The sequence below is a fragment of the Anomalospiza imberbis genome, chromosome 10 (genome assembly GCF_031753505.1).
Source record: "Anomalospiza imberbis isolate Cuckoo-Finch-1a 21T00152 chromosome 10, ASM3175350v1, whole genome shotgun sequence".
Taxonomy (NCBI): Eukaryota; Metazoa; Chordata; class Aves; order Passeriformes; family Viduidae; genus Anomalospiza; species Anomalospiza imberbis.
This window is the reverse complement of record NC_089690.1, coordinates 13,614,496-13,632,394: the sequence shown is the minus strand read 5'-3', so window position 1 is coordinate 13,632,394 and position 17,899 is coordinate 13,614,496. Positions and strand designations below refer to the sequence as shown.

Here is a 17,899-nt window from a genome sequence, read left to right as displayed (position 1 = left end):
AATGAGGTAAAAGTGAACTGTGTGCAGCTTCTGGATGTCATGCAGAGAAGCCTGGAGAGGTGCAGTGGGCAGCACAGGTTTGGTGCACAGGGAATTTGAAAGCACAGAAGTCAACACAGTCCCTCTTAAATTAACTCACCCTGACTACTTGAGTGCATTCACCTGTTTCAGCAACTACACCCAACTCAGTTTGGTTTGCTACTGCTTAGTCAGATCACGTCTTATTCTTTGTTTTGGTTCACTTTAATAATACTTATTGAAATGCTACTGTTTAGTGAGCGTTTGGGAGGATGGATGTTAAAAACCCAACTGTGGCTCTCAGAAAGGATTGGAAGCTTGCAGTGCAGACATGTTGAACGCTCAGAGAATCAGACAGGAGCAAATAGTTATGTGGTTGCCCCAATAGACAACTTGTCTAGTGTGGAAATTACAAAGGAAAAAGTTTTTGTCCTGTGGAAAATGGAAGACCATAAAAGGCCAAACACAGCAAAACCCCTTTTATAAGTAAAACACAGAAACACTGGATCTGTAGAATGTACTGATAATATGAAATATTTCTGAAGTTATAAAATAATGATAAATGCATAATTTGTGTTGGGCTTTTCTGAAACATAATATTGATATTTTGAATGGGAAGATTTTTAATGTAGTTTGGTAGAGTTGTAAAAATGACAATGTTTCTCATTGAACCTGCTCCTTTTCCAGCAGCCTGAAGGGTATACAAACATAATTGGCAGAACTTTCTGAGGATGAACTTCGTTCTATGCTATTTATATTTTATTCTAGATTATTTCTAATTTCAATTCTGAAAAGTGGGAACTGAGGAAGTAACACCATTGTTTTCCAATTTTCTAACAAAAGTTCACCTTGCCTTCCCAGTCTGCTTCAGGGATTATCTGGAAATCTCACAGAGTTTAGAAAGAGATTCTCTGCAGTCTTAGCAGTTTCCCTCTACTTCCACCTATATTATTAACTTTCCCATACAAAACCCCAAATGAGCTTAAATATAGACTCCTCTACATCTAATGAGCCATAATTAGCCCATCAGCTTCTGACAAGCCTAAATAGACTTGTTAAGGAATGACAAGTCTCGTCTATCTCACAGTGGAATGGGTGTCATCCCTCCCACTCAAGCCCCCAAAGCAAGAATCAAATCTCTTAACAGCTCTTTGCAGGGTTTCCAGTCTACTCCAGGACCCCAAAAGAGGGAGCCTTTTCAAGTTTGCAGAGATTTACACAAAAGTGACCTGGAGAAGAAAGAGACTGTAGAATTTATTGGTGTGATGAGTTACCCTTTCACTTTCTGCCCATCTAGATAAAGAAGGGACTTCGATGTTGAAGGGAACAATCTTTGACTTGTTTCTTTAGGCTGACTCCACAGTTGCCAGAGCCAAAATTAGCTCCTCAGCTCTTGATGAACCATGCTGATGTTACTTATTTAAAATTTTAATAACTCTTAAAATAATAGGAGTCTGATCTAACCATTATTTCTCTGCACTTCAGCTCAAATTGAAGAATCCAGAGAGCAAAAATGTATTCCATTTATTCCAGGTTATTTATTTTCTACTAGAGCAATTATTTATTTAGCTAGGGAAAATTAAAATGGCATGGAGCAACAGTACATTGGAGCTGCTGAAAAATATCTTTGCTATACAGGAGAACCATCATGCCTCAAAAAAAGAAAAAAAGAAAAAAGAAAAAAGAAAAAAAAAAAGAAAAAAAGATAACTGAAGATTCTTTTAGAAAAATCCCACAGTGCAGATTCTTCAAGAATGAGTACTTGTTTGACAAAATGAGAAGGCCACATCATCAGTAGGTTATTACAACATCTGGGATTTTCAGAAGCCACTTGAGGATCTGGGAGTTGGATACCTCTGGAAGTCTGTGTTAAATTTGCAGCTTAAACACTATTGGTCTACTGACTTCAGTGGAGCAATGCAATTTTCAGCAGCTGAGTCAATGCTGAGTGCCACAGAAAGCCTGTAGAGAAATTTAAATTCCTGCTCTGATAATAAAATGGATCTGAAATCATGAAACTGCAATAAAATTAATATGTTTCTCATTTGCTGTTTTAGCAGTTATTACATCTCAGTTTCTGAAAAATATCTGTCTTTTGTTTCCAAACTATGTTTGTGCAGTAGGATTCTGCCCTAGGAGAATCTTATCACCAAGTTATAAATCTCTGAACCCAGAGAATTTCAACAGAAATACTTATTCATTCCTAACTAGTTTGGGTTTAACAGTAACCCTGTAATTAAATTGTGTTTTTTTCACTTTTCCCTTACTGCTTGAGAGAGAATGTGCTCAGCTCTTTGGTATACAATGAGAACTAAGTGAATGCTAATCTGTTCTAACCTCAGTGGATTTGAAGGAGAAAATAGACTTTGATTTTTGTAATTGTTTTCTAAAATAAGACTTTTAGGGAAAAAAAAACACCTCAGAACAGTACCTTCACATCTTTATCCGAAATTTCAAATAAAAATTCTGGTTTCATTACTGTAACACAGAATTGCAAATGTTCCTGTCAGACTTTAATTGAATCACATAATGCATGTCAAAATATTTTTTTATGAAGTCTTCATTTATAAAGTCAAAGTTAATGAGAGAATGTACCTTCTGCTATCACAAACTACAAGTTGGCTATAAATGACATGTTCTCTGCTACTGTCACCCCACACTAGGCTATCTAAATTACCACAAAGTTGAAATTGCTCCCTTGAGGCCCCAAATAAGGTTGGCTTGCCAAGTACTGCTTTTTTTTTTTTTTTTTTTTTGGTTGTTGTTGTTGTTGTTTTCTTTTTGAGTGAACATGAGCTAGGCAATGGCTCAGGCTTGAAGAGGAAGGGACAGTTACTGGGACATGACCCTGGTCACAGGGACACAAGCACCAAAGCAATGGTGGAAATGAGTGGGAGTGCCTTCAGCTAAATTTGGAAAGCCACATTTGACGTGTTGTCTTGTCCCTGATCACAAGTTGCCCTGCAGAGCAAGACAGTCCATGTGTTTTTTAGAAAAACAGTAGCACCAGGGAGATGTAGACAGGCTGGGACTGTGTGTGAAATGCACAGGCGCTCAGGTTTCCTGTTCCATTTGTTCAGACCTGCACACAAAGACAGCATTTCAACCAAAGAATCAATATTGACCAAAATGACCTGTTAGTTAGGGAAGTAGTGTGATGATCACTGGGCCCCCTGACATACCCTGGCCATCAGAAAAGTTTGTTGAATTGACATTTTCAATCCCCTCCCACCCCATGACAGATCCAGGAACACACGTTTCCCTCTCTCACTACAAAACCCTATTTTAGGGCTGCCAGGACGAGAGGATTGCTGTATAATTCCTGTGCATCCCTAATGGCAAACATGGTTCATTTAAAGGGTTCAGACAGACAGAACTTAAAAGTAACATGGCTCTAGTGAAATGTTTTATTTTGCCCTGCTCCTTGCAAGTGGAATAATAAATTACTGCTTTAAACTCTTACCTCTGTATTTTAAAAGTCAGAAAAGGTGACAGTGAAAGAAGCATCAGAGGAGGTGGTGTGGTATCTATAGAGGAAAAGCTACATTATATGTAACTTGCCTACTCAACATAATACACTCTGGAAAACTTGTTAAAACTGGTGCGCTGAGACCAGAAAAATGCTTTGAATAATCAGGATCAGTAAGTGTAAGAAAGCACAAATCTTCTGGGAATATTGGAGAAGACAGACAACACTAACCTTTGCCTTAGTAGAAAATCAACCTTTTTTTCTTGAGTGAAGTACAAGCAAAGAAAATCTTGTCCTAATACAAAAAAGCAGGAAAGAGTGCATGAACCTTCTCTGCAAAAGCCAGGGAAAACATGAGGAGCAGAAAAGCACAGTCTTAACAGGGACCTCAGAAGCTTTGGCTCACACACAGAATTTTTTAGATAACCTAAGAGGGAAAGGCTCCAGGTGAGATCTTTTCTCCACTAAGGTCAAGGACAAAACACCTTTTGATTTTGTCCTCATGACCTTGATGTTCTTCAAACTGAGGTGGTAACAACAGAAGAATCACTGTGATCAAATTTATTTACATAGCCCATGTATTTGCAACATATGGGTGCTTCTTTGTATATTAAAGATGCTTCAGGAACTAGATAATGAGCCACAACTTTCATTTCACAGGGCACTGTGGTATCAGCTAATAATAAGGTGTCTAGGAAGGAAGATTTCTGGGGGCACCGAGTTAACATAACTGTTTCTCAGGATGTCCTATTTGTAAGATTCCCTTTTACATTTGCAAAGCTTAGCAGTACAATTTAAAGACAAATAAAGATCTATTAGGATACACAGGCTTTTTGCCCTTGCTTGTGAGTTCTTTCTTTATGCAGCACAAACTCCATAAGAAAAACAGTACCCTGCTATATTGAGGGAAGTAAATTTTATGACTTCCTGAGCATAACTGAGATGTCTGGATCAATGCATAAATGAAGCACTAAATTTAGTAAGCAGAGTCTTACTTTCTAAATGTACAGTATTTATATATCTCTACATTGTGTCTTGCACTCGAAGAAGTTAGTAGAACCTTTTCTGGAGCTACAATGATGCAGAATAATAAATTCAGATCAAGGGTTTGATTTAAAAATCTGTAGAAATTAGTATTTATTTTCTCTCTCTCATGATAACACAGAAGCCCAAGATGCGGTCTTAATTGTCTAGAAAAAATAATAACAAAGCAATAGAAATAGGTACTAATAAGGTACTCAGCTTGTTAAAACTTTTGTGCATGTGATCATCTGAAGCAGAGTATCTCAGCTGCTCAGACCATAATGTCACCTGGCTTATCCATGATGGGATGGGGGCCCTTCACTACTGCACTGACTGTGTGGTTACTCAGCAGTCTTCCCTTTTTTTTACCTTTCCTCCCAATATCATTGCTTTACTGTAATTTCCTGATTTAAATCTAACAAATAAACAAAACCACTCAAATTCTGCTCTCAAAGGTTTCTTCTTCACCTCATATGTAAACTAAGACTTGAGTACAAAGAACTTTAAAGCTTTCAAAACTAATTTTTCCAAGTACAGTGAAGATATGGAAACTATAGTGGGCTGTGGATCAAATCACATCTAATATCCTCAGTGCAGAAACAGGGCAAATATAGAGACATCCAGGAAGCTGTGGAAAAACCCTTTGAACATTCCACATGATAGATACTGTTTTTCTTCCCCTTAATTCGCTATATCCTGTCTCTTCTGTACATCCTAAGTATCCTTTCATCCTACAGGTCTAGCACTTCGTCTCATAAGCACCCACCAAAGTGAAACAATCCTTGTGTTTTCCACGGACTTCAGCCCATAAAAAAGGGCAGGCAAAGCCAGGCTTTACCTGAGCGTGGAGGCATAAGCCAGAAAGAGAATTCCCCAATGTTTTGAGACGTGTGTCAAGCACAAGTGTAATCGTGCGGTGCGTGTGCTGCTTTCCGCGGGAGCGGGGCCCGCGGCGCGCTGGGCTGCCGCTCGCACGCGGCTGTGCAGCGCGGCTCGGCGCCGCCAGAGGGCGAGCAAGAGCAGCTGTGGCGAGAGGGAAACGCAGCCTCAAGCGAATAAAGAAAAATAAATAATAAATAATAAATAATAAATAACAAATAACAAATAAGAACAGGAATTAAAATAAAACAAGAAAAACATTTTTAGTCATCCTCCTCTCTTGAGCAACCAGCTCTGGGTGCCAGGTCTGCAAACCCACACTGCCTTCCTCCTACTTGAGCCTCCTGTCACTGCAGGAATTGTGTTTTGGCCACCAGCAAAAGCAAGGTCAGACCCATTTTGGTCCAGCTGCAATATTTAACTTTTGGAATTTGTAAGTCATGTATAAAACACGACAAAACCCCAAGATTCAGTAATCTAACTGCTGTGTCAGGGACACAGGCAAATCAGAGGGATTACAAATGCTCAGTGCAAGGGGAGCAGCTGATGTCTAAAAGGCTCAGTAAAATAATAAGAGATTCACACCAGGAAACAGCTACAACAACATGTGAAATGTATTTTAAAGGCATTTAATAGATTTCTATTAACCCCTTGGACTGTTGGGAAAATGCCTGTGGAAATAGAAAGATGTGTCAGAGCAGAACCATCAGCTGCAGAGAATGTCAGTTAAATAAAATTTCAGTTTTCTGAGAGACATGAAGGAAAAGAAATGGTCCATCACAAGAAAACCATCATTTTCTCCTATGCACCCCAAAGCAAAGCTAGAGTGATGTATGAGGAAAATATTTTTTGTACTTCACTCCTCTTAATATCCTCTTACCTTTCAGCTGAAAAAAAAGAGGTAAATAAAAATTAAAGTACAGAAATTTTAAAAAAGGTATTTAAAATATCATTTCTATTCCTTTCACTTGGGAAGGCACAACAGTTGTCACTGGCTTCATCTCAAACCCCAAGAGACATGGCAACTCCTTTCCTATTATTAGAGTTAAATCTGTGCCCAAGCTTTTTAAAACACGTCCTACTTTTCCTCCCTCCAAGCCACTTCTTTACAAAGGCTGACAATCTTTAATTGTTTCTATCCTTTACTCCCATTCAGGAAAATTAGGATTTCTCTGTTCACCTTGTACTTGCCAGAGAAGTTAGCCAAGATTTGTTCATGGTGATGATTTTTGCTGTTTGTTGATGATGTCCTTGGTTCAGAGTTTCTGCCAGGTGTTTATTGAACCACTGCAGACAGAACATAACAAATTGTGAGGCATAAGATTTCTCGTGAGGGTATATTTAAAAACACACTTGTCATTGTATGTCATAATAGTCTTCTAGCTCTCCAAATACTCCCTCCCACTTTGAATATCTCTTCAGTTAAGTTCTTTTGACAGTGATTTCCACATGCAAACCATGTGTCAAAAATACACCTTTTGTGATGCTGAGGAACAGTGAGGTTTCCTAAAATATCGAGTTTCCAAACTTAATTCTGATCTCTTGATTTATCCATTAAGCATGAATTCTTTTCATTCCCTCTAGATAAACTAAATATTCACCCTTTGCAACTTCTACCTTTTTGCAATAAAAGCTGAATGTGTATCCTCAAATCAGCAGACTGACTGCCACAGAATTATTTTATTTTTTAGAAATAGTGAGGTATGAGCGTCAGGATAATTATTCCCATGGCGTGGAAACAGATTCTGGTTGTGAGATATGAGGATTAGAAATATTAAGAATAATTTCACTTCATAGGATATTATTTCCTTTTCATGTGACTTTTCTTTACCTTCAGTTTCATGTGATTAGAAGGCATAATAAAAAATGAGGACATTTAAACCCACCTCACATTATTTACTTCATGCAGTCAACATTCACAAGCATCAAAGGTTTTCTTTCAGTTCTGTATCAAAAACCACGAAGCTTTAAGGCTTGGCCAAAGAATCAACACAAACCCAAAGCAGAGGCATCAGCTCATGAGACTGCTGACAGAATGGATTAAACAGACGTTTGAAAGTATTGCCAATGCTGTGGGAGAAAAAAAGAAAAGGCCTCAGTTCTACACTTTCTTTTAAACTAAGAAGTCCAGCTTTTGTAAACTATTCACTTTGTTGATGCTCAACAAATACCTACTGATGAGATGACATCATCTGCTAATGACAATAATTGCTCAAAGGCCTGGGTAAAATATCTGGGCTATTCAAGCTTTGATTTAAAAAATAGAAGAATAAGAATGGATTTTCATGATCAAGGAAATGTTATACTCCTTGTTTGAAAATGGGGTCTGACTGCTTTCACAAGCGGAATTGGATCCTGGAAGAATAATATCATTGTGGTGTTCCACAGAATTTCAATACATGCTCAGATTTGCTCCTTCTTTGCCCATTCATTATTGGCTGTTTTAGTGCTGGGGACAGGTATCATGGTGGCTTTTATTTATCAGCAATGCTGCATTGTCCATACTGGGAGATTATGCTTTCCCTTTGGGCTGCTGGCTCCAATTCTTCCTCATCTACAGGGTGTTTGGCTTCTCTGTGCAAAATAGGAGTGCTGAGGAACAAAATGCTCTATAAATATTATTGGTCTGTCTTGGGAAGGAAGATTCTCTCCAGCCTACTCCATAGCAGGGTTGCAGCACAGCTGGGAGTCAGAGAGGAACGCTGCTGTTGGTTGCTTTTCCAGATACTTTGTCAGCTTTAGCTGTCCTGGCCATAGATCCACAGAGGGACAGAAAGAATCCCAAGGAAGTAGACAGAATTTTCATCTGTCTAGTGTTGTCTACTTTTGCATGTTATTGTTCTCCTGGAGCCAAGACAATAGAGTAGGCAATGGACACATTCATGCAAAACACACATCCAGGAGAAACTAGCTTTAGAGTCAAGGAAGAGAAAGCCCTTTAAGGTCTGACCTCCTGCAGAGAGCTGTGGCAGGCAGACAGGCGGTGCCAGAGCAGGGGTGCCCACTGTCACACCCCTCTCTTCAGACCTGAGACTTGATCACTTCAGGCACTTCTGCTATTTCCTTCAATTCTCATTCATTTTACTGCAAACCCACCTTCCCCAGTTGTGTTTTCTGCTGCTCAGTCACATCCAGTAGTAAGGCCCTTTGTGCATTCCTGGTATACCTCAAAGCTCTGAAAGAGGGAAGAGCAGTTTGGAAATTAAATTGTGCTTTCCTCCAGGACCTGAAATCCAAATCACTCAGGGTGTACAGGGCAGGTGTCTGCAGGGGCTGGGAGCAGCTGGGAATGCCCCGGGGAGGAGGGGCAGACCTCACAGCCAGGTGTGTCTCACAGGGAGCAGGACAGGCTGGGGGACACCAGCACAGCCCCAGCCCCGTGTCCAGCAGCCCTGGGACTGGCCGTGGGAGCTGGAGGTTGGCAACACTGCCATGTCACTGGGGCCAGGATGGGTGGCCCTGGCGAGTCTGAAATACTGACCTGAGCCGTGGGCTGGACAGGGGAACAGCCCAGAGGGGCTGCACAGGACCACCCTTCCAGGCCAGCGCAGCCCTCAGGACTCGGCCGCAGTGTCCCTAGAAACGCCCAGCGACAGCAGAGCTATTGCAACCACAGGGCTGAGGATCCAGCCAGCCAAGCAGCTCTTGTAAAAGAGCCATCACACAGCTTTTGGGCCTTGCATTTCATAGCAGTTCAGAATTGAAGAGTGGAGATAGTATGACTGCTTTTCCTGTGTACAAATGGAAGTGAGACCAAAGTCAAGGGCACAAGCACTGGATTTGAGGCTCCCATGGCAAGAGGCTGCCATCAAAGGTGTACTCACACAACCCCTCTGAGAGCATAGTAAAGGTACTGAAAAAGGAAATGAGAAAGCTGTACATGGGGAAGAAGAATGTGATGTTTATAAACACAGATAATGCTGAACAAATAACGAACAATGTCAAAAAGAGAAAACAGTAATAAAATGGTGGTGCTCATAGCAAGTCGAGCACTGGAACTTCAGCAAATGCTGCTTTGTTGCTAAAAGATCGAATTTCGTGCTGAAGTGGGTGAGGATGCATTAATGGTTAAGGAGGCTGTGCCCCATAACTCTGTCAGCTGTAAAGCTCACAAACCATGGGTCTGAACACCAGATAGAAAGAACTTTTGCAGTTTTTACTAACTTTGGGACACCGAACAATTAAACACCACGCTTCCTTTGATACTGTGTCATAGTTAAGATTATTATTTGAAAATTCCTTTTAAATTAAATGAATTCCTTTCTTTTGATGCAACTAGAAAAACACTGATATTGAACTAGAATAATACTGTCATTCATTTACTCAGAGTACAATGACTTGGCCAAGTCATAAGCTACAGATCTTACATATATTATCACATGCCTATTTTTAAGCCAAGTTTTAGAACTACATTATGTGGCATAATCTTTTGACATTTCCATCCAAAGAAACTATTAAAAATCATTTGTCTTGCTGCACTGCTGGGCATATACTTTTCAGAAAGATTGACTAGCACGTGCCACTGTATTTGAGGGGTTTCACAGGTGTTCTGTATCTTTTGAATACTAATATGTCATAAAAGAACATGATCTCCTGAAGCTTGGTAGTGCCACTCATTACAACCAATCTTTCACCTTTATGAAGCCAATTCCTCTGAAAATTATCCCTCTGAAATTTAAGAGCAGTATATTTTTAGTGAATTATATTTAGAAGACATAAGTAATTTTCTTAGTTATGCTGTTTGTTCCTTCAGTTATGCCATTTGTTTCTTTGTGAAAAAATAAAAAATTGAGACTCTTCTCTGTAAGTGGAACTTGGTCCTAGAGAATGAATCAGATTTACTTAAGCAATATGCAATTTGGAAAGTAAATATATAACTTCAGCTCAGTATGAGTCATTCAAGTTTCATTCCTTCCATGGTGCTTTGTTATTTTATGCCAGATTTTACCTTCAGTCCAAAGATGCTTAATGATAGACTATAATAATTATGCAACATCTTGTGAAATGCTTTGTTTAACAACACTGGCATTGCTTTGAGAACGATAGAATAAGCTGGTTTTAATTCTATGTCCCTGATGGTGGACTGTAACTTTTTTTTTTTAAGCTCCTCCTTTGGATGGAGGAAGGGAATGTCACTGGCAAAGGAAACACCTTTCCTGCAGACAAATTTAAATTACTGATCTATGGACTAAGTATAATTACAGAATTTATATTTTTTTCAAAATTCAGTTGCATGCATACAGAGCTGATCCAGCACTATCACCATTCTCTAGCTACTCTTTCATTTTTCTATTACTGTAGTGATTTCAAAGACATCCTGAAATGTCTGTAGCGCTGTAATTTGACTGAATATCAAGATCCTGCATCTTCAAATAATCCTTCTTCTCAACTTAGATTTGTGAGTATTTTGCTCTTCATCTTTTAAGATCCCTCTGCAGGACACAGAGGAGTTTTTGAGCTTTTTCCTAGTCAAATATATGAGATATGCTGATTTAAAACATTGATACACAAAAACACAGCTCTAACCAGAAACACCCAAGATGGTCCTGGCTGCCTTGAGGAACTGTCATACCTGCTCCCTCCATTCCTTTTCCTCTTGCACACTGCTGCTTTTGTACTCAACATCTATTTCCACTCTTTGATTAGATGTAAGCCAGCTCTTGCTCTGTGGATTTGCAGTAAGACTTCAAATACCTCAGCACTAAGGAGCCAGAAGTGTTCTTCAGGCAGAATAGCACACATGTTAATTCAGCATGTTCTAGACTGGGCACACAATTCCTCCCATTCATGTACATCACTTTTACATTGCTTTAATTCTGCCAACTTTAGCAGAGTTTACCTTGATTTAAACTTCTGTATAAGTGAGGCACCAGGATAAATCAGGAAATAATAACAATCATATGTTATTATATGTAGTAATGGTAAGTGTAGGTCCTCACGTGCAGTTACAGCCATGGTTGTGGTATTCCCCATAAAAAAGATCACACAAGACAGTGAGATTGACTAATTTCAGTCAGCTGACAACTAGTTAAGAGCCAGCAATAAGGACAGAGGGCTTTTCAGCACAGGGGCTTAAAGTGCTAAAGCCTGCATTTGTGTCTGCTTTTTGTTGTTTAATGCATTTGTATCACTCTTAGCAATGCATCTTATATGTAGAAAACTCATTGCATTTTATTTTCATCATTCTATTGATTCATTTTTAAGTGTCTTTATTTTTCTCAAGGTTCAAGTGCATGGTGACACAATTTTGCCACAATTAGAACAGAGTCTACCAGGTGACAGGGAGGGAATGCAGATGAGCGAGGCCCTGCTGGTGGATTCAGATCTGGAATTCAAATCTCTGGGGAAAAATTGGCATGCTTTGGGCTACATCCAGCCCTGGTAAAAAAAGGGCAAATTCATTGCAGCCTCTGGTGTTACAGCAGCCAACTGAGAGGTTACCTGAATAGTTCCAGCTACTTAAAATTTAGAATCTGACTTAAAATGACAAGCTACAGTTATGCCTGCCTTATTCTTTGTTGAATACCTGGTTATATTATAGGTCTTAGTCCTCAGCTTCAAAGCCATCCATCAGATTAGCCTAAGCTACTATGGATGACCTCCCAAGAGATCTCCAGTCCACTGAGCTCTCCAGAGTCAAAGATAAAAACTGAAGTTAGGACTATGGAAGACAGAGCTTTCCTGACCACTCACCCACAATGTGTCTCATTCCTCAAAGAGATGAACTCTTCTGGGAATCCCAGCTTCTTCAGATCAAAGTATAAAGTCCAACCCTTAACATGGTCTTCCCTGAGAATAAAAGATAAAAAATCCTGCTGTCGAGGAGGTGATGAGAGAGCTATGGCACTTTTTCATGTGTTTATTTTCCAGTCTGGAATGTGCTCACACAGTACAATGTTGGAGAGCAACAAAACCACCCCAGCAGGCAGGGGGGTCATTGGTGGCAGCCTCTGTGCTGGGAAGAGACTAAACAGGAGAGAGACACAGAGGGATGCAGGACTGGGGCTCACTGCAGTTTAACCGTGACGAGTGACTTTGGTGGTCTCCATCTTGCATTATGCTCAGGGTGGTCTACATAAATCAGCAGCATCAGCTTTGACTAGGGATGTTTTTCATTTATTGCCTCTCTCAGATTAAAAGGTAAATTTTCAGATTTAGAAGCTGTGATGTGATATTTTCTCTGCCATATATTTTAATTTGTATGGCCTATACAGAGGAAACCATGGTTGTGTGTGAAATACAAAGACAAGTAATGGTTTTATTATGCTGTTTTTAAGCTCTGCTAGTCTTATACTACATGAGTTTGAGTACAGTCACACACTTACTATGTAAATTGTCTGTATACATTCCTCCTCATCCAAATGGCTTTGTTTTTGTGGTGCAGGTGCAAAACAAACATTATCTTCAAGAACTTTTAAAGTTTCAATATTTCTGCCAGTTGCATTAGTAAAAATTTTCTAAATTCTAGATAAATCCCTTGAAACTATATATCAATAAAAAGAGTATTTTTACCAATGACCACAGTATATTGAAAACTACTCCTTAGACAGGGGACTATCTCAGACTGCATTGCTATTACCTCACTGAGCCTTAGTTCTAATTCTTTACTTTAAAATGGTAACTTTGTAAGAATTTACCTCTCATAGTTAGCAGCCATGAGTAGGTTTGAATTCCTACATCATTGCTTATGGAAAAGCAGCACATCTGAGAGAATCGAAGGGTCTGTTTGGACTACAGACTGCTGTACTGCAAAGGTACAGGCTCAACACTCATGTAAGATTAAATAGCCTCTAAATCTATTTAAACTAGCTTTAAAAGAACTCAGTCTAGAGTCAGTATCTTTCCCTGGCAAGACAGCTGCTGTCATCTGATCTGTTCTGGCTTCTTTCTAACATATTACTTGTCAAATGGACACAAGCACAAGGTTAGATTTTTCATTCGGTTTTGTTCATCTGGGATTTTTGTTCTTTATATTTGACCTGGTTTTACTGAAGGCCTTGTACCTGCAGAATAGAAGCAGTTTAGCCTTGTGTCCCTGGTTAATCCAGCTGAACATCTGTGAAATTTCTCAGTTAAGCACATACCTGCATGTGTGCAGCTTTCAGGCCTCCACTGTCCACTTATTTGCACCATACATTTGTGATTAGATACATTAATTGTTACATCTCCTCTAAGGTTTGAAGTGATTTAAAGGATTCCATATATATGATTAAACCATACACTGGCCTAAATCATAAATTCAAGTCAGCAATAATAAAATAGGGGCAATGTAATTGAGATGAGGCCGCTGATTTCAAGTACAGTATTTGGATTTTTACTGGTGTTGTAGAAATTAAAATCTGACCTATAGTAGTAATGTTTAAATCCTGACAAACCTTTCCACAACTATTTTTTTCTTCACATGGATAGGGCTGTAAATAAGTACTTACCCTATAAAATGAATATGGTACATGAAATACTTTGTCTTTGTATTCTTGCAATGTATGTAGCCTCATACAAGTACAGAAATGGATTAGACATTCCTCTTTGGTTAAGAGATATATCAGTGCATAAAGTCACAGTCTGGGTTCATTTAGCCTTTTCATTTGTAGTGCTCCATATTACATGAGTGCAGATCTATTTGAATCTGTTTAATATTCATGATCCTCTCACCAGTCTGAGTGAAAGAGATAAAGCTTTTGATAGCAATCTCAGCAACTTGATTAACAATGCACTAATCATCACTACCATTGACCTGATTCAGAAATGTTTTCAATTCATCCATCACTTTATAACCAAAGATGATTGCATTACCTTACCATTTTTTATTTAAATAAAACCACATGAGCTGTAAATATCTTGCCATTTTACTAAATGCACCTTGGTACCAAATTAATTTATTTTTAAAACTAAATACCAAAATGACCTATAATAACCAATTAGGGCAGGAGCATAGGGAAAACGTATCACAAGTGGTCTGCAATAAAATCAATTCACTTTGACTTCACATCAATAAATGTTAAATTGTGCCAAGGAATTAATTTTGCAATAAATTGTTATTGTTGTTATAAAATCTAACTAACACATATTACCAGGAGTAATTATCCATATATCAGAATGCATTGAATGTAGAGTGTGCACTATAATTACTCCCAAAATTGCTTATCATTCAAATGGTAATTTTAGGGATAATGTTTCTTTAACTATAACTTTATAAATTTCATCAGAAATTTATTTTTAGGGTTTTTTTTCTTTACTTGGTACTGCAAAGAAAACAGAAAACTGACTGTTAAAAATGCAACAGATAATAAATATGGTAATGCAGCTTAATCAGTATGTCTTACTTTAATATATAATTGCCAAATTTTGCAACACTATTAGTAAAGTGAGATACCTCCTTGTGAGTGGAATTTCCTTCACGAGTGCTAGCTGGAATCTCCAAGCCTATTCATGGCAATAGGTAGAGTAGAGCACAGTAAAAATATTAGCATCCAAGTCTGTGTGAGCACAAAACCTGTCAGGTTTTTTTTTTAATGTTTTTCTTAGATATTGAATTTTTCACTTGTCCTATTATTTGTGTTCAGGCTGAAGTCCACTGTCACAGGGGTTTGGTTCAGCATTTGGAAACTGTAATATCAATAATCAAAAAGAAAAAAAAGAAAAAAATTAAATAAATTAAAAAAAAAAAAAAAAACCAGAAAAAAGAAAGCAAGACATTTAAGTGTACTATTTTACCTTTTTTAGACCTAGGAGCACTGAAAGGCTAATTCCAGAATGCAGATACTACCCTGCTTTTAGTAATTCTTAAATGCTGTGATTGTGTTGATCAGTAGAAGTTTGAAATTATCATGATTGTTTTCAGCTCACCTGAAGTCCTCTAATGGGTGTATTGTTTTTCATTTTTGCCTTAACAACATCATATATCTGAAGTTCTGAACATCCCAAGTCATAGAAGAATACACATGGAAAGATGTCAGTGTTTTGTCTAATTGTGGTACTAGGCACAGAACCAATAATATCTAGGGAATCTAGGGACAATTCCTAACAGTATCCAGTTGCTTTCTGATGGATTAGTGTAAGTTAGTAGTGTTTATTTAGTTTCATCATCACTATCTGAATTAGAAAATTTTTGTCAATGTCTGTATATAGGGCAGGGAGTTTGAATAATTTTATTCATAGAACTGGTCACTGGAGTTTGGGCATGGTGACAATTATAAGAGGAAGAGGTTAAGGAAGCTCAGCTCGTGCTGCTGTGATGGAGCTCGTCGTGTAGCAGGAAATGCAGTCTGTGCAACTGCTGTTGCTGCCTAAGAACAGTGCTTCAGAGTAGTTCTTTGCACATGCAAAATACACTAATATGGTGATTAACTTTGGTGATGATTTTTGAGGCTTCTTCTTATGAAATAACAATATTCTGCTGAACATATGTTTTATGCTACCTTATTTTCATAACCACATATAGTAGATTAAATCAGAAAATACCAAGGCTTTCAAAGTATTTTAGAAATAACTTTTTTAAGACAAATGTGAAGTGGCATGAAAAATGAGTTTTGTATTCTGTGGGTGCTACTGAATTTGCAGTTTCATCAGAAAATATTGGTGAGGATTACCAAATCCCTTTTTTCAAATGTTTGTAAAACACATCGTGAGGATGTGACAGAATTCTCTAACATTTTCTTTATTGCCCTTGCTTATGTCTAAAAGCCCAGAGTGCTAGCAGGAATCCAATCATTTGCAAGAACTGCCATGATCATGAAATTGCACTTTTACTTTTGGAAGTGATCAGCACATTTTGTAATGATGAAATAGGTGATCTCTAAATTACTGTCTACATCTTGTAATGTAATGATGTTGTAATGAAACATTTATGTAATGAGAAAGACATTTTAAATCTCCTGGAACAGCACTGTGAAATACTTCAGAACAATGGGGGACGTGTGGCTTCTCATACTTCCCTTTGGACACCCAGTTTAACCCCATCAGGGTAGGTTCCTGTCTAGGTTAAGTGATTAATGTAAGCCAGACTCCAAGAGCACACGGACAGAGTACATGAAATTGCTTTCTGATGATAGCTAAAGTTTGGTGATACAATTTTTATTGTCCTGAATTTCTTTTTACTTTTCTTGAGATTATTCCTTAAAGAAATCTCTCAGATACCCAAGGGTTTTGTAAACCAGCAGCTGCTAAGTATTTTTGAAGATCCTGTCACAGTAAATTGTTAGGAGCATTAAAGTGATATTTTGAGAATTAAATACAAAGAAAATAAGCTTAAAAGTTAAGAAGTCCACAAGATATATATAGTCCTCAGAGCCTCTTCATGAGAATTCACTGAATACACCTTTCACTTCTACTGGGTGCTTCTCATTCAACAGTTTTGTAGATTTCAAAAAGTTTCTATTTGTGGTACTCTTAAAACCCTTCTGTAGTGAATAATTTTTATCCAATACTTGATTATTTAATAGATAATCTAGATTTAATTTTGGTAAAGAAAAATATGTGTCAGCTTAGCCATTTAATACAAAAATACATGGCCTAGAGAAATGTTATTTTAAAGCTGTTTGCCTCCTTAATTGCAACAGTCTGTATATCTATTTGTCTAGACTCCATCAAGGGCACTATTGTAGCTGGAGGCATTGGTTTGAAGAAGACTAAAGGGCTACATCATGTCAAAGCCTCAAGTAGGAATTATTGCCTTTCTTGCCACAGTTCACAGCTGTATTATGTCACCAAATCACATCACAGTGTAATCAAAGATGAATAAAATATTTTTTTTCTTTACCTTAAATGCTTTCCCTGTCAATTACAATCAAAGGACATGATTTCAGGTCTGTCAGTTTGCTGGGTTCTCTCCTACTGATGACTCCAAAACTGTAATCTGCTAAATATAAAATGAATCAGAGAAGTCTTAGAATGATTCTGCTATTAAGAAGAAGAATGTTTTTCTCCCACAGGGGACAGGAAAGTAATTGGTCTTTAAAGAAAGAAATCAAAGATGTTAAAAAATTACCTTTTGGTCCTTTCCTCTCCACCTCTGGCTTTTTGGCTTTTTTTTTTTTTTTTTTTCCTGTGCTAAACCTTCAGCCATTCAGTTTTCTTCTCCTAAGACAAGCATAAGTATTCTAATCAAATCTGTCCAGTTTTGTGTGCCATTAGAGTAAACATTTAACTGTGTCTTGTTTGCTCCATCACACCTTCTCCCCTCAGTGTTATTGTCGATTGGGTGCTCTGTAATGGGCAGGCTGTACGCCTGCTGTAACTCCAACTTCTAGGCAGTTTAGTGGCTTGATTACATCATTAACCATAATCAAAAACATTTCCCTAGAATGATTTTAGCTTGGTAGTAAGGACTGCTTCCTTTGATCTCAGTAGCAACATTTTACGATAGGTTGCTCCTCATTTACACTACAAATGCTGGCAAAAATGAAAGCGGTATCTTCCCGAGTAATACCAGATAAAATAAAATAACTGGCTAGTAGTCATGCCAGCTGCTATCATTGATGAACAATGGCCTTTTTCTTTTAAGAAAATTAT

General features: G+C 38.1%; 1 long non-coding RNA gene across 2 annotated transcripts; it reads right to left on the bottom strand.

The window, feature by feature from the left end:
- Positions 1 to 6,411: 6,411 nt before the first annotated feature.
- LOC137479990 (uncharacterized) lies at positions 6,412 to 17,248 on the bottom strand. Of its 2 annotated transcripts, none has more exons than XR_011002631.1 (3): positions 17,148 to 17,248; positions 12,083 to 12,178; positions 6,412 to 7,459 (listed from the first exon to the last, which is right to left on the bottom strand). It is a non-coding gene; the product is annotated as an uncharacterized lncRNA (long non-coding RNA). The 2 variants fall into 2 exon arrangements; XR_011002630.1 differs by lacking the exon at positions 6,412 to 7,459 and adding an exon at positions 9,854 to 10,057.
- Positions 17,249 to 17,899: the final 651 nt, after the last annotated feature.